General features: G+C 36.3%; 1 protein-coding gene across 8 annotated transcripts in view; it reads left to right on the top strand.

Moving 5' to 3' along the window:
• DGKB (diacylglycerol kinase beta) overlaps nt 1-23,916 on the top strand; it is a 424,901-nt gene that overhangs the window by 276,417 nt on the left and 124,568 nt on the right. The gene's annotated exons all lie outside the window — the stretch shown is intronic.

The raw sequence follows: 23,916 nt of genomic DNA, 5'->3' as shown, positions 1-23,916 counted from the left end.
GTCTGTTGAGTAGATAATATTCTTAATGCAATGCTTATGTTTGTCTCTTTTTATTTAGGTAATTTAGCACATCAGTTGTGATAGGTTAAAGCAACAATTCAGAAACTTTAATTAACATTCAAAGGCAGAAGGGATCAGGAAAGATGTTAAGTGCATGGGAATAAGAGGGAGATATTTAGAAAAAATTATTTACCCAAATGTTCTGTCTTTCTGAACCTACTCATAGATTTTCTTTAGTTTTCCATGGGGATAACCTGGGAAGTCTTGTGATGTGCAAGTCTTCATAGAAATATGCTGTTCATGCCAGTGGGTTGTCTAACTCCTTAGAGCTGTACAGAATGATGTTTGATTGTTATCTAACTTCTTACTGTTTTCATGTTGCAAGTATAAATTTTACATTTCCCATATTTTAACACTCAGAAATGGGGGCTTCTTTCTTGAATACTCAATCTGCATAGCATCTGTGCAGTGACAGACTATGAACCTGAGTGTATATTTCTGTTTAAGTTCCACAGTAAACATTTATGTTGTATTACCTCCTATTCTTACTCTGATGCTCATCATTCTGAAAGAAATATACTATGAATAAATCTGAACTTAAACCTAGCCTGTACATCAAAATGTAGTATACCTGTTCAGCAAGACTAGAGATACTGGACACTTACCTAGTGCGGATATTCAATTAGGCCCTGAAGATGAAGGTAGTTTATCCATGGTCTTTCTGCATATTTTCAGCAGTTGGCAATTATAATTTATAAAAAGCTCAGCTAATAACATGAGTTTCAGATCAGATTTCATGTCACAATAAATCATATGCCATTAATAACATCTGCTAGCAGACTCACCTTGAAATTCATCTATATTTTAAGGAAACTGATGTTTCTAACATTATCTTAAGGAAATTAATTACAAAAATATATAGTTCAAGTCCGTACGTGTGATGGTACTGAGATATTGAAAGAAAGTGAAAAAAGCAATGATTCTCTGGGTTTTGAAAGACTGTTCAGAAAGATTATACATTTCTAAAAGAGAATATAAAGACTTGGACAATGTATTGTGATAGAGACTGATTTTAAATATTCCTCCTTTTGTGTAGTGATAAAAAATGGAGATTGTTGTTGTTGTTCAGTAGAATTTTCCAAGCAATGATGCTAGGTCAGAAATAGTTTGTTCCTCTAACAGTTACTAGCATGTGGCAATGCTTCATAATATATTGTAGCAGCGTTATCCTGCAGTATGTGAAAATAAAACCCTTTTTTAGATCTCTGCTAAACAGCAAGATATATTTTACTTTTCTGTTCACCAGAGTGTGGAATTTCTATGCAGTCTAAGTGAGTTAGGATCAGCAAGTCCAGCTGAGATCAAGTGGATTCACAGTGGGCTCCATAGTTAATAACACTTACAATTTTAAAAATCCTACCTTGACACTTCTGAATATCTCTCCTGACTCAAAAAAAAAAAAAAAATCCTTTTTTGGCTTTCAGTGCCTTTTTACCTGTAAAGCAGATCCTTGCATTGAGGTTCTACTCTGAAGATGGGTATGTAAACAGGGTACCAACTCCTTAAAGAACAGAAAGGGCCCTTGGTCACAATATACTGTAGCTAGAAACCTGAATATTAAATTGCAAATAAGGTTTCCATTTCTATAATAGCCAGAACAGCGCAAGCAGAATGAGATGGTGGTCATCTTGGCTAGTAAATCAACAAAACTGTCAACTTGATTGAAATGAAACTCAATTAACTCAATTGCCTTTAAGTTAACTGTATGTGCAGAGTTCTGTAAAAACCCAACATTGTTACATTTGCTTCAGTGAGCTAGGTTTTCGTTTGGGAAATCTTTTCTTTTCTTTTTCTTTTTCTTTTTCTTTTTCTTTTTCTTTTTCTTTTTCTTTTTCTTTTTCTTTTTCTTTTTCTTTTTCTTTTTCTTTTTCTTTTTCTTTTTCTTTTTCTTTTCTTTTTCTTTTTTTCTTTCCCTTTCCCTTTTCCTCCCTTTTTTCTTTCCCTTTTTCTTTTTCTTCCTTTTTCTTTTTCTTTCTTTTTCTTTTTCTTTTTCTTTTTCTTTTTCTTTTTCTTTTTCTTTTTCTTTTTCTTTTTCTTTTTCTTTTTCTTTTTCTTTTTCTTTTTCTTTTTCTTTTTCTTTTTTTTCTTTTTCTTTTCCTTTTCCTTTTCCTTTTTCTTTTTCTTTTTATCTTTTTTTTTTAATCACAGTAAATGCAATCTTCAAACTCCTAAGAATATTCCTTGACATTCTCATCCCATATTTTTAGGGAGCATAGCAGTAAATAAAAAATAGAGCATACCAATATGGATATTCATGGTACTTTATATTAGTGCATGAAAGCAGAATCTTTCTGCAGTGAGTTATCATCCCAAAATGAAGGTGAGAGTGCATCGCAAGGCTATGGACTTACTAGTTAATATTGTAAAATACTTTGGAAATAGGTGACTAGGACTGACACATTTATGTGTTATGGACTGACACATTTAAAAACTAAGACTTAAATATGTTCATGAAAATCAGAATCTCAGCTGTCACCATAGCCATTCTACAGGTCTGAAGTGCTGAGGTTACTGCACTTGAGAAAGCAAGGTACAGTTCTCAGTATCTCCTGCTTAAGAATAGGGTCGGATTTTCTGATTTCAGTGTGGAAGGGTCGAGGTAACCTCAGGGGGAGGTAAACTTGCAAAAGATAGCATTTTGAGTAACTGTATCATTAAGCTAGGACATACTGTTGAAATAATGATTCATTTAGGCCAAAATACCCTGCAGGGAGATCTGCGTAAATATCCTAGACTTGAAGCTGAGAATAACAGATATGTAAGTTATATGTCTAGAATATACGCATGGAAACAAAACATTGAACAAAAAATAAGTTAATATTAAACTATTCTAAAATAATGTTCAGTAGGCATGCTAATTTGACTTCCTTGGCACCCAATAGCATACAAGATATTTCTTAGTCTCAACCAAGTAATGTAGTGTTTATAGTTTATATTTACAGTTTTCAGTACATAATCACTGAGATTTTCAAACATAACTCTATTGTCTTCATTTATATGTTTTATAATGAAGAAATCCTAAAGCAGAAAAATGTTCATATTCCTAATAACTCAATTAACATCATATACTTGACCATGTAGTTAAGGAATTCCCTTTCAACTTGTTTTATTATGCTTTTGTTTTATGCCAATATACCTTTAACTTCTCAAGATATTAAAAAAAAAATATAGAAAGCAACGATTTAGTTTGTGCAAGTGATCTCCAAGAAAATTAGTGTTATTTTATTGAATATGCATCAGTAGTTATGTTCATATTTTCACCTGCATGTTATGTGACACTGGTTTATTCTATTAAGGCCACAGAAGGAAAAGGTAGGGGAAGTGGAAGTAAGTCTTTATCAAGTTCTTCTGTTTGCCTCTCCGTGAGTACTGCACTATACTATGTATCTATCATAGTAGCACATCTTGCCTGACCACAGTAAAAAAAAAAAACCCTATCCTGTAAACACTGTTACTATATTCAATATCTCTATTGAAAATACTCCTATACCTTCCAGCAAATAAAATAGAACAGTTATTCCACTTGAATATTGGAGATGCCCCAAATCACTTGCTTTGGAAAACAAGTATTAATTTCAATTTGATGACCAAACACCACAGATAAAATAAGATTTGTTTAACCTTTTCCTATAATGTTTGGAAAAGGCAGCATTTGTTTAAAAATAAAATCATTTCCTATGGCATAAGAAGTGCTTTAAGCTAGGAATGAGGAGGTAGGGAGAGAATGACCAATAATCAAGTGAGGAAGTGATGGACGGGGCTGGCAAGCAAAAGGGTCCAGGCGGATGTGAACAGAAGAGACATTGCAATCAACAAAGCAGGGCTTTATATGTGCCCCAAGCATATACACATAAAACAGAAAGTGCCTGCAGGACAGCATCATGGGGGAAGCTATTGCGCCTTTTCTGGGAAATCAGCATGCTTGGTGCTTCTCTGAAGTGCCTTTACAGTAATACATGCAGCACGAGGAACAAAAAGGAGGAACTAGAGCTGTGTGTGGAATCACAGGGCTACAGTCTCATAGTGATCATAGAGACGTGGTGGGATACCTTGCGCAACTGGAGTGCTGACATGGATGCATACAGACTCTTTAGGAAGGACAGGCCAGGATGTGGAGAAGGAGGAGCTGCCCTTTACATGAGCAGCCAGTGGACATGCATGGAGCTGTACCTGGGGATGTATGAGGGTCCAGCTGAAAGCTTATGGGTCAGGATTAGAGGGCAGACCAACATGGATGATGTTGTGTAGTGGGTGTCTGTTGTAGATCGCCTGATCTACAGAAGATGTGGCCTTTTTCTTGCAGGCCCTAGTCCTCATGGGGGACTTCAAGCACTGGAAGCAGGAACAGGGGTTTGAGGAGGAGTATGGAGACACTGAGCAGGCCGAGAAGGGGTTAGGAAAGCCAAACCCTTCTAGAGTTGACTCTGATGAGGGATGTGAACAGCAGCAAGAAAAATACTAAACATGTTTGTTTTGCTTCATATATGCTTTCTCTGAAAATGTAGTAGTCCACAATATGTTCCCAAAAGAAGATATTTGGAAAATAATGCTGACTCAACATACCTAGGTCTATTGTCTGTGGAGCAAAGTCACAGCAATGTGTATCTCTGCTGTCTGTACCTCTCTCATACAAGATTTCTGATGTTTATCATTTCTGAAGAAAGTGCTAATGGGCTAATGCTTTCATGCTTGGGAGACCTCTCAATCTGTTAAACATTTCTTTAATGGCTCTCTGGAAGTCTGGGATGGTTGATGAGTCTGAGGTTCAGACTCATGAGGACTCGAGGCAGTGTGCTATATAAAATATATTCTAAGTAGAGAGCTGGTAGTAGTCCTGAGCATCCCCTGTGATTTCAAAGTACATCTTTGAAGATTTAGACAGTGTGCTGTGTCTGACCCTCTGTGGAGCAGTGAATTTATGTTTATGTTCTCAGGGTCCTCAGCTATCAAATTCGCTACTGCTGGAGCAAAATGAGTTCAGGTTTTGCACTTTATAATAACAAGGTCCAGCTGTTCACTGGACACTTTTGTTGGAGGTGTTGTGAAATACTTCTTATTTTACATTCTTAAAGACAACAAATAAAACAAGTAACAAACTTGATTCACAACAGGCCCATCCATATGCTGTAGGCCAATGTCAATAAAACCTAGTTTTCTTCAACTGATGTCAAGCTGATAAAGGATTTTATTGAAGATGATGTTTCATTACTCTGAGTAGGTCATGAACCTTTCATATGGATTTTGAAGTGGCTATTGGATGTTCTACACATTTTTTAATTAATTAAAACTACTGTCTTTTATTGCAATATTTTAAAGGCAAACTTCCATATATAAGAATTAAACATAAAGCATTTGAAATAAAAAATTAATAACACAATGATAGAAAAAGCTTTCTGACTACTTTCATTTGCAGTAAATGCACATGTGAACAGAGTCTATAAGATCGGAGAAACACTGTAGCAAAACCAAGAGACTACGGCATGACATTTGTCTCATGAAATGCAGTCAGGTATTTCTATACAAATTAATAAAGTTATTTTCTCTGATATTCATCAGCGTACTTTAAATAAAATGTATCAACATCATGATAAAAATTCTTTATGAAATACTACTTGCTTTTTGCTGGACACTTTTTATGGTCAGAACTAGTGAATATTAAGAATGTAAATTTGCAGCTGATTTTCAGACTTCATTGTGGATGAATTCATCTGAAGTAAATGGCAAACCTTTTCATAAGTTTCATGTGACTATGTGTCATATTTACAACAGATGCTAGGCTTTACAAAGGGTTAAGCATCAGCCATTTCTAATATATATTGCAAAATGAACAAAACTTTATTTCAAAATCCAGTCAGGGTTGCTAAGTGGCTACAGTGCGCTTACCTATAATACTATTGACAATATCCTGTTAAAAGCAATTACATGAATTGTCCAGGAATAAATTTTACACTTCCTATTTAATAAACATAAACACATTATTCTCTAAGTATAAAGATACTAAAATTTAGTCATAATGTGAACGCCTCTACTCTGACCTGTGGGTGTTTTATGGAGCTTTTTTTTTTTTTTTAATCCCTTAATTCTAGTAATTAAGACCATATTTTTAGAGAGTATCATTATTAAGGAATATACTGCAGCACCCATTGGTAATAAGAAGAGCCCAAATATGTCTTCAGTTCTGCATGTGCCTTAACTGGCCTGGTGCCTTAACTCATGAGAAAACTGGGTCTTGGATTTGCTTCATATCCAGCGTCTTACAGCTAATATACCTCAAACTTCCAACATTACACTCTGATTCTCAGCACTAGTTTTATGTCCTATTGGAGAGACTTAGGTAACTGGAAATAAATATGAAAAAACTGTAGATGTAGCCAATCCTCCTAACCCAATTCAAAATGTTAATACTAAGGTTCAAAATTTTTAATATTAATTTTCAGCCAGTATGCCAGACCCTGAATAAATATCCTATAGTTCATATCTTGCTAATTGTATGACTGAAGAAGTTTTTGGTACTTAATACATAAAACAAAAAGCCCGTTACTATCACTTCAGATAACGTTTTCTATTTTCTTCTTTATTCTATTTGAATTTTTTTTGACTAGCTTATGTCTGTATATCATTTTCATGCAAATAATCAGATTTCTGTCTAATTTGATTTCAAGTCTCTTATTTTTGCTATAACAGGTAATATACTCTTTTCTATGAAATGTGCAAAACAAAAAGTGTTTCCAAACATATACTATATAACAAACTATAATTTGTTTATCTTACAAAATAAGACAACTCCCTTGACTATATCCCTCAGGTAAAATTCTTACTGACTTTTTTTATAGATCTTAGTTTAATTAACATAGGATATATACTTCCAGAGAAAATATTTTGACAATGCTACCTTTTTATATAACACAGAGCCTGCCTGTGCATTGCTATATCATATAATGAAGTTGTATGATAGTACTTATTGTTGCAACTATAATGTTATCTTTAGAGTAATTTTGATTTTTAGTTTTACTTATAAAATAAAATCTAGCACTTCTTTTTATTTCATTTGATAAGAATTTAAGTATATAATCAAACTTGAGAAGTGCTTATCCTAATATTAATTCTCTTTAGATAGTCAATTTCAATGGTTCAAATAAAGTAAGTTGTTATATACTTATACCCAAAATTTAAATTTTTTCAGAATCTTTGCGTATGTGCTTCTATGTTTGCAAAATCAATCGAATATTGCACATTTTTAAATAAGTTGTCCAAAAGAACACAAAACAAAGAACATGACACCACCAGAGATGTATATTGGCTGGCCTGGGGATATAAAGGGAAGGACTGTTGCTTGTTCTTACATGTGGCACTGCTAACACTGAAGCCAAGTTTAGCTAGAAAAAAAGTCATTTTAAGTCTTCCTCTCACCCATTTTATAGTTTGCCTAATGGGACAGGTGAATTGGGACTAAGCTTTAGTCATTTAGGTCTTCTGAGAGTAAATCATATGGAATTATTCAGTTTCTTTTGAAATGCAGGCTATCCTGGATTCTTGCCCTTCCTAAAAGAGGCTTACTCACTTTAGGATGTTTCCATGTACTAGCATGGCACTAAAAGAAAAACTCTTGAGCTTCTCTTGTAACTATATTGCTTAGTGGGTGGCAACCATTGATCTACATCTGCTCCTGAACTGGAGGGTTAAAGAATATTGATTTACTGTCTCACCAATGGTCAGGGCATAGTGTCTTGTTTTCAACATTTTTCCTTTGTCAGACAGAGAAACTGTGGGAATTTAAAAAATATAGCTACCTTAGTCCCAAAAGAATTGTTCAAGTTTATTCAGGGTCTATTCCAGGTACTTTAGGAAATATATGTTGTATGTCAAGAGAATTGGTTACCTGTCTCTGTAGAATTTTCTGTAATGTTCAGCTCTGTTTAGGCTAAAGGGAGCTTAGATCAATGTTGGGATTATAAGAAGTGTGCCAGATTGTTGGCCAGTGGATCTGAACACCCTCTCTTCCAGCCCAAAAGGGCCAAGAGGACTCTCTGGGGGGATATCAAGACAGGATATAAGGCAGGCAAAGAAATATGTGGAAAAGAATATAGTTTTGATATTGTTTCTCAAAGTCTTACAAACAATAATTACAGAATTCTGAATTCATTCATTGGCCAGTGATTGCCAGGAGGAGCAGGATGCTGGTGGTATGTCCTGACATAAAAATGATGGCAACAGAAAAAACAGAAAACGTCAGATGTAGAAACAGTTACCTAGTAATTAATTGGAATTTATTAACCTTGGAAAGATTTCAAATTATATGTAGTTTGAATTACTAGAAATGTGTTTAGATATGATTATGCCAACAACTGATGTTGTTTCTGAGCTTAAGGAAAATGTTACAGTTTTCCAGATGTGCCTAAAATTCAGGCCTAGAGCTCTGAATGTATCATTTGAATCTGTGTGGCATAGGTATATGTGTGAAAAGCTGCTTAGGATTTTCATTTTATATTCAGAGGAAGAGGCCGTCTGTTAGGTTTGCCACTTTTTGTTCAAATGAGACTTTGGGAACAGCCGCAAGTAATATGGTTTCCTGATTCTCGAGGACCTTTCAGTTATCCTTTTCTCTTTTCTTCCTTTTTTTTTAAATAAAGATTTCTCCATATGAGGAACAGCAAGGTCTGTTAACCTTTCTCGCAGCATGCTATTTCTGAGCCAATTATGAAGATGTCTAAAGGCATTGAATGCTCTTTGGAACAGTAACTTGTGATTTGGGAGTATAATGGCCAAATGAAGAACTTTTTCTGTGGTTAGAATATTTGTGCTCACAATATATTAAAAACAAGGGCAACATCTTTTTTTTTTTTTATGAGCTAAAATATTTCTTACACTTTTTCTTTTAGTTAAGGTGATATATTAATAACTACAGTAGCAGCATAAGTAGAAGCGGTCTAAATTTTTAAGTGATATAGATTTTGATAACAAATCCTCGAAGGCTGTGTTAAGCTGTCAATCTTTAGTTCTTTATCAAGATTTTGTTGATATTGAAAGAAAAAATAAGTGTTAATCAAAGAAATATGTTCTTGCTGGTATGAGACAGCTGACATCTCAATCTGAATGAAATCTTCAATATGTTTAGCTCCTTTGATTGCATAAAGACTTATAAAGTAAAAGTGTAAGTGATTTGGGAACATAAATTTAATTGTCAAATTGTATTCAGCATTTAGAAATTAAACCTGAGTGGACTGACCTAAGATAGTAGGACTTACGCCACTGCAGCCATGTCACTGTTTTTATACTGTCTTTGTAGTAAGAGCACTCACCCAGGAAGAGGAAGATGAGGGTTCGAGTCCCCCTTCTAACTGGGGACAATCATACACACTCTCTTAGTTTCTTCGAAGGTGTTTTGAGCATTAGGCAACAAAATAGCAGCTGAACTACGATGCAACTACAAATGCTATAGTTGTAGAGACAGAAAACAAGTAGAAGGTTGGAATTTGACTCTGTTACTGAGTGAGTAAGGCACTAACCCTATGAGGAAGAGTTTTTGTATTGTTTAAAGTATTGTAAAAGACTAAGTTTTTGACTATGTTGCTTGAATTAATAGCAGTATTTAGCCTTTGCCTTATTCACATGTACAAAATAAATATCATGGAAATTATACACACTTGTTACAAAGAGGATGGTTTATGTATATTATACTAGTATCTGCTTGTTAGGTAGTCTAACGTGGCAGCACTGCCAAGCAGAGAACTACAGGGAGTTACAGAAAGAAGATGAATGTCAGGGCTACTCTGCAGCTACTCTGCCTCTGGCAATTTCTCAGAATTATTTTGACAGTCACAGTTGACCTCCTACATAGTGAACTGTAAGTCATCTTCTGAGTTGGGTGGCACTGCAGGATCTGAGTGGAACACAAAGCCACAAGTTCTTCTGTGGTTTAGAGTAGTTTTAGAGTACCTCATGCACAAGGTGATGCCACTTTGGCTGTCTTACTTGTATTTCCAGAGCCGTATCTGTGCCATTCCACTAGCTCCACAATCTTCGAAGCATACTACAACGCACAGTGAAGACATAGCTGAAGTACATGGTAAAAGACATGGACTTAGTTGAGTACACTGGGGTACAAGCTAGTGGCCATTTGTCTCTCACAGTGTTACAGCTTCTTGGTCCTTGTCAAATGTTTTGTACCTATCTCAAGTGAAGGAAGTTTTGAGATGAAATTTTAACTGAGAAACATATTCTTGCTAAAAGGAACATTCATGTTTTGTCTACTTTTCCTTCCTCCTTTGGTGTTTCATGCCTCTCTTGTTTCTCTTTCTGCTTTTCACTCCCCTTTTCCTTGCCTTTCTTGACTGTACTTTGTTCCTACACCTTACAAAATAATCAAGGATACAGATTTCAACAAAACTACACTCTTGGTTAAGAAGGATTTCAATTTTTATTATAAAGCTAAATTAAGAGCTACTTAATGCTCATGGTTTAGTATTTTAATAAAAAAGGAAATGGAGAAGCTGATAGAGCGAGAGGGAAGTGTTTTTCAACCATGTCTCTTACTTGAAGTCTTAAGTGTTACTTTGGTCTATGTGATGTTTTTTCCTGAAATTTTTATTATAGGCTGACAGGGAATCACCCTGAGCATAAGCACATAAATAAGGAAGTTCTTCTAGGACGGCATTATGGGGAATGCTCTCATGCTATTTCTAGGAAGACAGCATGCTGAGGTGTCTCTCTGAAGTGACTTTACACTAATATATGCAACATGGGGAACAAAAAGGAGGAAATTAGAATTGTGTGTCCAGTTACAGGATGACGATCTCATTGGGGTGATGGAGACGTGGTGGGATAGCTTGCACAACTGGAGTGCTGCAATACAGGCTTTTTAGGAAGGACAGGCCAGGATGAGGAGAAAAAGGAGCTGCCCTTTACATGAGCAAGCAGTGGGCATGCATGGAGCTCTACTTGGGGATGTGTGACGGTCCAGCTGAGTGCTTATGGGTCAGGATGAGAGGGCAGACCAATATGGGTAACACTGTAGTGGGTGTCTGTTGTAGATCGCCTGATCAGAAAGAAGTAGATGAGGCCTTCTTCAGATAACTGGAGGAAGACTCATGTTTGCATGCCTTGGTCCTCATGGGGAAGTGAAACCACTCTGATATCTGCTGGAGGGACAACATAGCAGGGCACAAGCAGTGCAGGAGGTTTCTGGAGCTCATTGTTGCCAACATCCTAAGTCAGGCGATTGAGGAGCCAACGAGAACTGGACCTCATGCTTGCAAACAGGGAAGAACTGGACAGAGGTGTGAAAGTCAGGAATAGCCCTGGAGTTCAGGATTGTGCGAGGAGGGAAAAGGGCAAAAAGCAAGATCACGACTCGACTTCAGGAGAGCAGACTTTGACCTCTTCATGGACCTACTTGGAAGAACTCTAGGGGATACAGCCCTGAAGAGAAGAGGTGTCCAAAGAGAGCTGTTTGATATTCAAGGATCACCTTCCTCCACGCTTAAGGCTGATCCATCTTGAAGAACATGAAATCAAGCAAAGGCATCAGGAAGCTTGCACGGATGAACAAGGATCTGCTCTGCTGGCTAAACCTAAAAAGGTAGTGTACAAGAAGTGGAAGCACGGACAGTGGGCTGAGGAGGAATACGGAGGCACTATCTGAGCAGGCAGGGAGGGGTTTAGGAAAACTAAGCCCTTCTGGAGTTGAATCTGATAACGGACATGAAGGACAGCAAGAAAGGTTTCTGCCAGTACATCAGCAGCAAGAGGAAGGCTAGGGATAAGGTGGATCTGCTGCTGACTGGGGCAGGGGGCGTGGTGGCAATGAACACAGAAAAGTACTCAATGCCTTTTTCACCTCAGTCTTTACTGGTATGAGTGGCCCTGAGGAATCCCAAGGCCCTACAAGCAGAAGTCTGGAGCAAAAATGACTTTCCCTTGGTGGAGGAGGGTCAGGTTAGGGAGCACTTAAACAGCCTGGACAAGCACAAGTCCATGGGCCCTGATGGGATGCACCCATGAGTGCTAAGGGGAGCTCACATCACTGGGGAGATTCCTAAGGACTGGAAGAGAGCAAATGTCATTCCTATCTTCAAGAGGGGCAAGAAGGAGGATCGAGGGAAGCACAGGCTGGTCTGCCTCTGCTTGATTCCTGTGGGGTGGAGCAACTAATTCTGGAAACCATTTCCAAATCCCTGGGGGACAAGAAGGTGATCAGGAGCAATCAGCATGGATTTACTAAGGGGAAATCATGCTTAATCAGATAGGCTTCTGTGATGAGATGACAGGCTTGGTGGATGAGAGGAGAGCAGTGGATGTTGTTTATCTCAGCATTAGTAAAGCTTTTGACACTGTTTCCCATAAGGTTGTTGTCATAGAGAAGCTGATGAAGTGCAGGCTAGAGAAGTAGCAAGTGAGGTGGAATGAAAACTGGCTGACAGGGGAAGCTCAGAGGGTGGTGATCAGTGGCATGAAGTCCAGCTGAAGGCCAGTGACTAGTGGTGTCCTCCAGGGGCCGATACTGGGTTGAGTACTGTTTAACCTCTTCACTAATGCCATGACGACTGGACCTTGTGCACCCTCAGCAAGTTTACAGATGATACAAAACTGGGAGGAGCAGCTGATACACTAGATAGTTGTGCTGCCATTCCGGGGGGACTTTGGCATGCTGGAGAAATGGCCAGAGAGGACTGTCATGAAGTTCAGTGAAGGTTAGTGCCAAGTGCTGCACCTGGGGAGAAATTTCTTGTAGATTCTAATCTCTGTATTGAAATCTTGTGCCAGTAGATCCTGGGATATGACCATCTGGAAAGAGTGTTGCCAGCAGGTTGAGGGAAGTGATCCTTCCCCTCTGCTCAGCAGTGGTGAGGCTGCATCAGGAGTGTTGTGTCCAGTTCTGGGCTCCCCAGTAGAAGAAAGTCATAAATGATCTTGAAAGGTCACTTTCAGCTCTGGCTATTCTGTGATTCCATGGTTATGTAACGTGTGATTTTCTGATAACATTTTTCTTCTCTATGAATGTGGTGTACCACTACATATCGTGTACACTTGTGCCGGAATACTCTTTGACAGTTTAAAGCTAGAAAGAATGCTAGTTTTGTCCCCTGAGCTGGTAGTGCTCTGCAACCCGCGATCTGGGAGATCAGGTTCTATGCCAGGATTTTGGTGTGCACTGCAGAGTCTGAGAGCACTGCTAAACATGCAGTTCTTTTTTAGAACGTGCAGAAATGGCAGTTCAGTGCCACCTGTGAAAAAACGGAAAATGACTTTAAAGTCTAGAGAAATATTGTTCCTCAGTAAAATCTGTCCAGAAGTATGAGACTGTGTATCTATACCACTGCAGACTAAATTACTGCTACTTTTTTTTCCTATAGAATTAATCACTTGATTTTTTTTGGTTTTTTTTTGAGAAGACTGTGAGGTATCTAACTAACTAGGAATAGTATCTTGTTCTATTGTCCAAGAGTTTAGATTTGGGAATAAGTCTGAACCTGTTGGAAGAAAAATAGTTTTAATAGATAAGCCAATATTTCTACTGAAATCCTGATTTATCTGAGCTTTTATATTTTTCACCTTTTAATAATAGGACATGCTTTCGATCTTCACATTTATCAGTAAAAAGAAGTGCAGAGAGGTAGAATTTATAATAAAAACATTGACTTTATGATTTATTTCATTAACTCAAGTTAATGATAGTCTTATACTGTCAAAACTAAGGAACCTTCTAATTTTTTAGACAGGTTGCCTTTTTTTACAGAGCATATTAATTTCCTATGTACACAGGATAGTATCACGTAATCCTGGGCATTCTTGACGGCTGTATGTACCTCTACCCACAGTCACAGACGTCTACATTTAACAATCAGTTAGAAAAATCAGTATCTTTGTAGGTAAAGTTTTTCCTCACAAGGAATGTAAATCTTTCTAATAACCAGAATGACAGTTTTATGAATAAAATATTTCTGAACTGTCAGTACAGATTTGATCGATCCTTCTGATGACAACACAGATAGGATTTTGAATTTTTCTGGGTGGATAGACTAAGAAAACTTTTATGACAGCTCAAAGCTTTGTATTTTTCAGACTTTTATGCAGTTTATGGTATAGCCTTGGTAGCAAAAAAGGGCCTTTGTGTCTCCCACAATTGCTCCCACAGTTGTAGTGCTTGCCTGAAATGAGAGAATCCCAACTTCAACAGCCTGACGTAGACTCAGCTTCTCACTCTGTGCCTCTTTCACATTTCTGTTGATGTAATGCTAAGTTAGTATATGAGAGAAGGATTTTATTTTGTTTTGTTTTATTTTGTTTTTAGATTCTGCAGTGGAGAGTATTTATTTGTAGAAGGTAGAGCACTGCTATCTGAACAGCATGAAAGTGGTGGCTGGAGCATAGGTCCATCTGAGAGACTTTTTGATTTCCTACTGCCGGAGTGAAACAACTCCAGCACAAAGCACTGAAAGCTTAGAATTTCCAAGTTAAGAGCGCTTGCCTGAGATGTTGGAGGTTAAGTTCAAGACTTTAGTCCAAATATGGTACGCAGAAGCTGTCTCTCTCAAATCCCAGATGATGTACATTGACTCATCGGAGACCAGATAATGAGGGGTAGCTAAATATTTTTTTGTAAGTAATTAAAAGCTGAATTTCCATCCACTATCTAATAACTCTTTCCAGATGAAGATTCCAGCAAACTGGCTTAAAACTGGCTTTGCTTTATGTACTTTTTGGTTTCAGTGCGTAATATTGTCTATTCAAAGCTAGCTAAAAAAAAATCCAGATTAGCTCTGCATGGGAGTCATGATAGGTATGCTATGAGGAAAAATGAAAAGGGAGAATGAAAGAAACAAAGGCAACTTCATGCATGCATTATAGTTTTTGATTCTAAGGACCAGTGAAATAAAATCTTTAATAACTGATGAGCCCCATAGAAGTCCTTCACTGCAGGACAGTTATGACCCTGTATGTACTTGCCAGTTGTATTCCTATAAGTACCTTGCAAGCTGTGTCATTCTGCAATTACTGTTCAGCAGGCCTCTGAAGATTCAGAGGTGGAATTTTGGTCTGAGGTATAAGAGAATGATACTTTAAACGATGATGTATTAAATACCTCTGTCAAGATTTCAATTTTTTGTGCAATAGGTCAGTCTAAAGATGACTTCTAGGGGCATCTGTGGCAACACTTCAGATTGCTTTTTTTTTTTTGTCTTCTAGGTTGAACTATAGAAATGAATCAGCCATTTTACAGAAATAATGGACAAAGATGTCAGTTTTGTCCCTGTAGCTTATGACTATTAACAAAAAGAGAAAACAAACCCAATACAGTATCTACCTTTTAGGTACTGAGTATACCTTCTTACGTTGGGAACTAGTGAAAATAGTTTAAATGTTTGCTAAATTATAACTCACAGTAATAAAAAATGCACATAGAACATATTTGTTTCTTACAGTTTTAGAAACAGTTGATATCCTCATTTGTACTTCATAATCCACCACAGTGGAGGCTTAATAGACCATTAAAGAAACGGTGGGAAGTTAATTTTAATATGTAATAGTGTGAGGGGTTTTATTTTTTCCTTAATACAATGAAGCTTCTAACAATTTTATTTGCAAAGAAGATGATTATTTAATAAAGTGACAAACTGTCCCACTGATAGGATACATTAATTTTCTTCTAAAGCTGTTCCTTGTACTCTGTAAGAAGGTGATAATTAGGTTTGCAGATTAGAATAACATAATCAGACCACTTGTGTGGATGCTTGTTAAAATATATTTTCCTCTTCATATAAGCCTCATAATAATTAAAAACTATTTAAAAAGAGAACCATTCTTTTTCAGCATGGATTTTTAAAATGAATCCTAATAATATATCAAGTTATTCTTAAGCTAATTCAACTTTTTAAAAGGTTAATATTTGAAACAGAATATGGGAAGTGATTAACTGATGAGTTTAAGTATTAGCATTAGGTTTTACAGGAACACCTACAGTATAAAACAGCGCTCATTCATATCCTGATTTAATTTCTTCCACTGTCACTCCTGATTGTTCCATTTAATCTTTCTTAAGTCACAAAAAATGACCTTGTATGTGTAAATTAACAATCATTTTCTAATTCCACTGCAAACTTGAAGCATTGTCAAAAAAGAAAGGAGAAAGATATTGGCAGTGATTAATTCTCTATTTTTAACAAAACCAAATGCAGTTACTATTGAGACAGAGTACACAGAGGCTTCATTTTTTTGGTGATTTTAGACTCAAGTAAAAGCAAGAGAAAAATAACAATTAATTTACAATGAGTAGTTCACATCTAAACAATTGGATCTTGTATCTATCACACTGGATCAGTGCAATATCTACCGACCTTAAGTCTTAAGTTTTAAGACATCAAAGCCAATTTCCTTCACTTGAGATTCTTGCAGTATTAAATGCTTCTGAAAACTAACTTCCTGGCCTAAACCCAAGGTGGGAAGTGTGCAGGCTGAGATCACTTAAAGCATCTTTAAGTTTTCCAATTCTGTAACTTTTAATAAGATTGTGAATTATTTCTGTGTAATTGAAGCACCTGGTCTTATTTGGGAAGGACGGGGAAGGAGACTGTTGTTGTTTTGGTTTGAGGTTTGTTTGTTTGTTTGTTTGTTTGCTTAGAATGGACATGTAATTAATCTTCTACTAGAGAAGAAAAACTTTTTTTCATAACTGTATCTTCTTGGTATTCCATTATTATGTTATAAACTTTCAAGGTCTGAGATATTTCATCAGAGCAGTTGTGATTACTGTGTTGATAAAGGAGACCTTATTGCAACACTAAAAGAACAGCATGTTCTGGCTAGAAATGATTTCAATTTCAAATAACTGAGCGCAGAAAAAAAGTGTTACATTAGCAAAGGTGGTTGTTCACTGTGTTACCAAATACTGCAGTCATCTAATTTGTACATACGTTCTTATATGTCCTACTTTGTGTGCACAGCTCCATATATATATTTGATATACCAGCTTAATCAAATTCACGTTGCTGTGAGGACATTTTTTATGGACAAGTGAAAAAAAATAATCAGTTTCTTTTTATTACCATTATGGAAAAAGTAGAGGAATATTTTTTCCAGTGTGCTAAATATACATACTGAAAAGGACAAATGTTCAATCATTTACAGAAGAGGATGCTACACTGACTGATTTAACAGCACTAGATTAATATTATACACGCAGTCATGAAGGGATTTATAAAATATATTTTTTAATATCGTTAAGGCTTTTTTTTTAATCATCCTTGGATATCAACCAAATTTTTCCATCAGTTAAGGTAAATCATATGACAAAGATTATCCTGTGCCATTGCCCAGAAATTGATGGCTCTATAAGCCTACAGGTCAGTAATTTAAAAACAATTGACCATAGTTGTCCCTTTCTAAATAGACCATTCATAACAATCATCATAGTAAATAACTACTTTGAATGGCATTTTTGTTTAACATTTAATTCTAGATATTTTTGGTTGGGCAGCAAGTGCTCATACAGCATCAAAAAAACAACCGCATTTCCTTTAATTTCTGAACTACATAACTGCTAAAGGTAGCAGTCGTAAGCTGAAAGCCTTGGCTGTTGCTTCTTTGTTCATGCTGAAGTAAAAAGTAGTATAGGAGATTTGGTCTAGGAGTAAGTATACAGCCTTGGTTTCCAGAATCCAAAGCTTCGTGAGGTGTAGGTCAAGCTTTCGTCTCCTAACTCTTACCTTTTTATGTATTCAAACAGTGTAAGGACAGTAGAAATACCCCATCAAAAATTTTAACGGCTTCTGAACACATTCCATCTGCAAAATACCATAACTGAAATTTAATTGGAGAAGCTTGATGGTCTCCCATGAATATGGCTTGAGAGTTTCTGGGATTTCTCCACATAGTGATCTCTCTGCTCTGTAAGGAAGCACCTCTAGGTGCAAATAGGCAAATAAATTCTATCCCAGCTCAATGTAGGACTGCTTATACTGGCCTCCATTAGATTGGAAATACTGCTATGTTGCAAGTAGGTGGTTTGTAGAGATACAGATTCAAGTTCAAAGCATTTCTGGGTAGCAGGAAATTGACAGAGAGAGAAAATGCCTACTGAGCCATATATGGAGTCTGTCCTACTCCTTCTTTGTTTTTAATGTTGCCTTTAGGGGCCAGGCTTTGTCTTTGAAATGATTATTACTACTTAAACATCCTATAGATCATTGCAAAACTACTAAGGAAGAGCATTTAAACTTCAAAGATATTCACATCATTTACTATGTGTGTATTGCAACGCCCATGAATACATAAGACCTTAGGTAAGGTCTTGTATTTAGTGAAACAGGTATATAAAGATGCAAATGGTTTTCCAGGGAGTCTGTTGGAAACCACATCCTCTGAATTTCAGTCCAAGGCATGGCTATCAAAGCATATTTCATCCTTTTTATGTATGGTAGAAACACATACAGCAATGACAAGTGTCATGTGATGTGAGAAAACAGCTGATGAAATAGAAAAATAAACCAGTCATCCTCATTTGCCTCCTTTTGCAACAAACTTATTATTATAGCATTTTCTCTGTGGATTACATTGTTATCCTGAGTCTTCAGCTTAGAGTATACTTTCCTAAATGGAAAAATATTAAGTGTTAGCAAAATTATAATAGAACTTTAAATGTTAAAATATATCTTAAAAAGTAGTAAAGGTTAGAAAGTTTATCAGGTCACCATATCTTTTTCTTATTAATCAGATTTTAAAGCATTCAAGTGTTAACCTTTTGAAAAGGCAAAAAAAAAAAAAAAAAAAAAGAGGCCAAATGATTAGAAGATACTTAATTATCTGTTTTTTTAAGGAAGATATTGTCAGATCCTACCTCATTCAGCTGCCAACACTTGCATAAAGCCGCTGGAGTGTGCTCCTCTGAATACCCAATTGCATGCTCCTAATTTGAGATAAAATAATGCATCTAACTGTACTGTTATCTATAATTGATAGGCACTTATGAGCGTAATTCATTGAAATCTCACCTCTGGCCCAACCTCTGCCACTCCAGGAAGCAAGATTCATAGCACTTTTCTTTCTGGTTTTGTCCAAATCATTATGTGAGCTTTATAGGGGGTTTAAGCAATAAATTGTACACAATAAACGTACAGAAGAAGCCTGGCATGAAGTAGAGACTTTTAATAACAGAGCCTGCGTTTATTTGTTTTCTTTTTCCTTCTTTTAGAATATATATAGAAAACATAACACTTTGGTTGGTCCCCTGCTAAGACTAAGCTTTTCTTCGAATGTCATCCATTTTCTAGAACTGTAAAAAATTGAAGAGCTTTGCCCTTTTGACCTGCTAATACATCTCAGTCACGGTTCATTGAGAAGCTGTGACAACATACACACTGATAACAAGGCAGACTGTTACATCCCCGTTTTTTCTTAACCTTGGCTGTATCAGCGTTACTTTAACACATCTGATCAGATTTGGCATAATGTAATTAATTTATATTGGATTCCCCTTTTACTTAATTAAACTAGTCACCTGTGAATATATCAGAAGGGATCTTTTTTGTTGCTAATCTAGATCTTTCATCCTGATTTTGTCAATAAAAATTATTTTAATCTGTGTATTATTGGATAATTGCAGACAATACTGTTTCTAGGTTAAATAAGCCATCTATGTCATTTGTAGAGGCCATAAAAATGTGGTGATATAAAAGTATGATTCCCTATCCTGTAATCTCCCCAACTTTGCAAAGTCCATAGGTCCAAAAAGCAGCATCAGTGCTGTGTTTCTCTTGCACAGAGGCATGTGTATGACCGAGGTGGAACAAGGACTCATAGGCATTATGTGGTATTTGCTCTTTTCATGGCTGTGCAGAGTTCAGAGAGAACAAGCTTGTGGGCAGTGATTCAGCTGGCAGCGATCACTCAACAAAACTCTTTAAGAATTGTCTAGGTTAAAAAGCCACATGAATTTAACTGTTCTACTTTGTACTAATTTAGTTGAAATAGTATAATCTGTTGTATGATTTTACTGATTAAAAATGAGTTTTCCTTGATAAAGTTTGTCCTAATTGGGAAAAAAAAAAAAGAAGACAATCGTATTAGGGGCATTTCCACTGAATCAAAAGAAGCCTTTATATAAATGAGTTGCAAAAAATGCCTGTTAGAGCAAAACAAAACAAAAGGAAGTTTATCCACTTGTTTAACTAAACGAGTACAAAATTATTTGTCAGTGAAATCAAGGCAACAGCTGTGCCTTGATTTTACTTTTTTACCTTCTGTTGAACAGCCACTGCTCGATCTACTATTGACTAGCACTGTTGATGTGTTTCTGTCTCCAGACTGGAGGAAGGGATTCTATCTCAACCACCTCCTGTCTGTATGGTTTCTTTTATTACAATTCCCTGAAAAACAGAAATAATTTATTTTTATATCTCACTGAAAATCCATTCTATCTTCCATTTTTTGTTTTAGTAGGATTAGAAGATGTGAGAGTTGTTGTTTTTCCTTTTTCTAGTCAATGTAAAATATTGAAGGTAATTATTACGTCTCTGTGCATGAACTTCTTTTGCTTCAGCAGGAATAACTTTGATAAAATGCTCAGTTCTGCAAAGGTGCCCTTTCAAGATGCAAATTAACACAATTAGCTTAGCTGAAAACATATTTTGGAGGTATGCAATCAAAATAATAAACTAGTTAAATAAAGCTTGCATGTGCAATCACATTTGGTAAATAAAAAATATCTTCTAATGAGAAACTTGCTAAGAGTTGCTTAGTGCAGTTTTTAATTCAGATTGTACACAGTTTCAGTTCTATCCCACTGTAAAGGTTGGTGCTTCTCTCTTCTTACCAAAATAGGAAGTAAAGAGAAAACAATTCCAGAAATTGCCTAGACAACATACCTGGAGAAGAAAAACAGCAATATACAGTGTCCACGTCGTCTTCTTCACACACAATGCACAAAACACACAATTATTTGGGAACACAGGAAAACAGGGTAGGTTGAATTCAGTTAGCACTCAACAAAGACCAGATGCAAAGGTTCATCTTAGTTCATCAGAATCCCCAGTCTAAGACAGAAAGCAAATAATGCTTATTAGAGAGGGAGAAAGTACATAATTATTGTGATTAACACCACAGCAGTTCATCTTCAGAGGGAAGTTAAAGCAGGCAAAGTGTTCACAGTGGTTCCTAGACAGCCGCAGGAAGAGGAGCGTTCCTTCAGATTCACAGGCTTTACAGCAGTGATGCCCTAACTCTTCTCTATGTGGGTACCAATCCTTTTAATCTTTCTGAAGTATCATAATGCATATTGGAAATCTAATACATAAACAGGATTTGTTATGAATTTCCCAGCAAATATTAAGACCCAGAAAAGCTGTGTGAATATTGTGAATCTTTTGTTGTAGGACCTGCTTTGAGGGGTTTTGCCTTTTTTGTTCTTTTTAAGTATGGGATTTTGCCACTTAATTTTTAAATGTTTTTTAAAATGTTCTTACTACACGTCTCATATCTTTTTTTACTTTAAATAGCAATCTAGAACGTGCCCTATTTTGGTGTCACATGCTGATCTGTAATCTGGCTTGCCCTACTTTCCTAATAACATTATCAACAGAGTTTATTATTGGTTTGGCTGCAGAAAGCTAATTCCTAGTAAACATGAGACGGAGTTCCTAACAAAGCTGCTGGAGCTGCAGTGAGAGCTTTGATATTGAAAGTGGAGGAGAGAGAGTTGATCCTACTGAATCAGAAAGAATGTGCCTCTTGCAATATCTGATTGACAGAGAATATGAGCTGACTAGTTTATATGATGACAAAAACTTCTGTTTTGTTTTTATGGAACCTGTGTCTGGGTAAGAAATGTAGGATTTGCTATCTCACTAGCCTGTGCTGGTTCGGGGATCTTTTTATGCTTATCTCAGATAAACACTTGCTCATTAATTATCTGTCCAAAGGTTTATTGTGGATAAAAGAGTTAAATCTATTAGTTTTCAATTTCTTTTTTGCATAATAACATAAAACATATTTTTAATAAAATAGGCAGAAAAAATAACCTGAAGGACTAGTTCAAACCCTCCTGACTTAGAATTGGCAATTCACAAAATGACATAGCATTTAGGCAAATTAATGGAGGTTAAGAGCTATTAAACATTCTTATCTAGTTGCAACCTCTAGTATAGAAACTCTCTGAACTCCTGGTGGTCAGGGATTGGAAGGGAAATGTCGCTCTATATTTCATTTTTAGGAAGACAGGAACTGAAGAAAACATCTGGGACATCAAATTCAAAACATTGCAGTCATAGATGGCAAAACAATAACGTTACTTAGAAATGCCCGCAGAACATCAGATCCATGGTAGCCTTACATACTTCTCTTCCTGCTACCGGAAGACATGCAATGAAAGACCAGAAGTCATATTATGCTATAGAAAGAACACAGATGTGGTCACCAGCACCAGCAGGCCTGCATCCCTGCAACTGAGGAATTTTTTCCAAAAAACAAAGCAAAAACATCCTGTCAGGTGAACCTAGGAAGCAGACCATGATCTAAGATAGCAATAAAATCGCAGCTGTCCTTACTTCTGTGCCCTGAGGTAAAAATTCCCAGGCTGGCAATCGATTTGGTTTTGATTATATGAACAGGAATGTCAGCTAGGTACTTGAGATAACTTAGTGGCATTTGGAGTGCTAGCAAATACCTAACCTAAATCCTGTATTTAGCTGTGGCTAATCCATAGTCAGAGAAAGAGTAAAGAAGCAATTCATCCTCCCAGGAGGGTAACGTATGTTATATGTCAAGAGGAAAAAAGTCTTTAGAGAAGACCTTAGTGTTGATTTTAAACACCCTAAAGATACCGTGCGTGTATCACAGGCTTCCATGTTTTAAAATTAACTATCATAGGCAAATCAAAGTCCTATCTATCTCGCTGCTTTGATCTAGTGTGGACATTTCATTCTTTTGTTAGAAGAAGAAGGCAGAGGTTGCATGAAGAAATGAAATGAAAAGGAATCTTTTATTGAATGAGTTTCTTTTATGAAATGACAATACACTCAAGGCAGAAGGCAGTGGCCAACCATTCTTGGTAGGAGAAGGGAAAGGTAGCATGTACTTATTAAAACGCTATAAAGTAAAACTACTATTGAATTATATTCCATTTCAGAATTTCTTAAAATATTTTGTCAGCTTCAGGACCTTAGAAACCAAACTAGCCTAGTGCTAGAGCTCATGAATACTGCATGTGGTTTCTGAATTTGTAGAAAGCAGCTTTATCTAATATTTGCCATATCTTTGATGTCATATTACTAAGTTTCCTAAAACAAATATATTTTCACACCTAAACTCATCCTCATCAACTCACCTAACAAACATTGTTGACTTCTTTCTCGTTGCTTAAATACTCAAGTAGCTTTTCCAGTCCTCTGGTGCTACTTACAACTCCTGTCTACCCATGTAAAACCCATTTACAAATGAAAACCTAAATACTCTTTTTTGGCCACTCTTTTGGCCTCTATTTGCATGAATCTCCACTTGGATGTAAGTTGATCAAAATCCAGATTTACCCATACAAGTTATACAGAACTCTTGGCAAAGTCATGGGGGTTGTGTATGTGAGTTATTAAAAAGCAAAACAAAACTAAGAACATTCTTTTCCTTCAAGATATTACATGGAAATGTTGATGCATGTTTCTTGCATTTACCCTGTTGCAGTAAATCACCATTATTGATTTTGATGGAGTAATGCTCACTTATAGCAAGTGAAGGTCTTATTTTCCAATAATAAAGTTGCAACTATTTTGACCATCAGATGGAATATAGCCTCTATCAAGTTACCTTTTTTTTTCAGTGGTGTAGGAATAAATGCTTTTATTGTCCACTGAGATTTATGAGACATAGCCTTTA

The sequence above is a fragment of the Struthio camelus genome, chromosome 2 (assembly GCF_040807025.1).
Source record: "Struthio camelus isolate bStrCam1 chromosome 2, bStrCam1.hap1, whole genome shotgun sequence".
NCBI lineage: Eukaryota > Metazoa > Chordata > Aves > Struthioniformes > Struthionidae > Struthio > Struthio camelus.
Note: the sequence above shows the minus strand (reverse complement) of the source record. Positions and strands in the feature narration are given on the sequence as shown.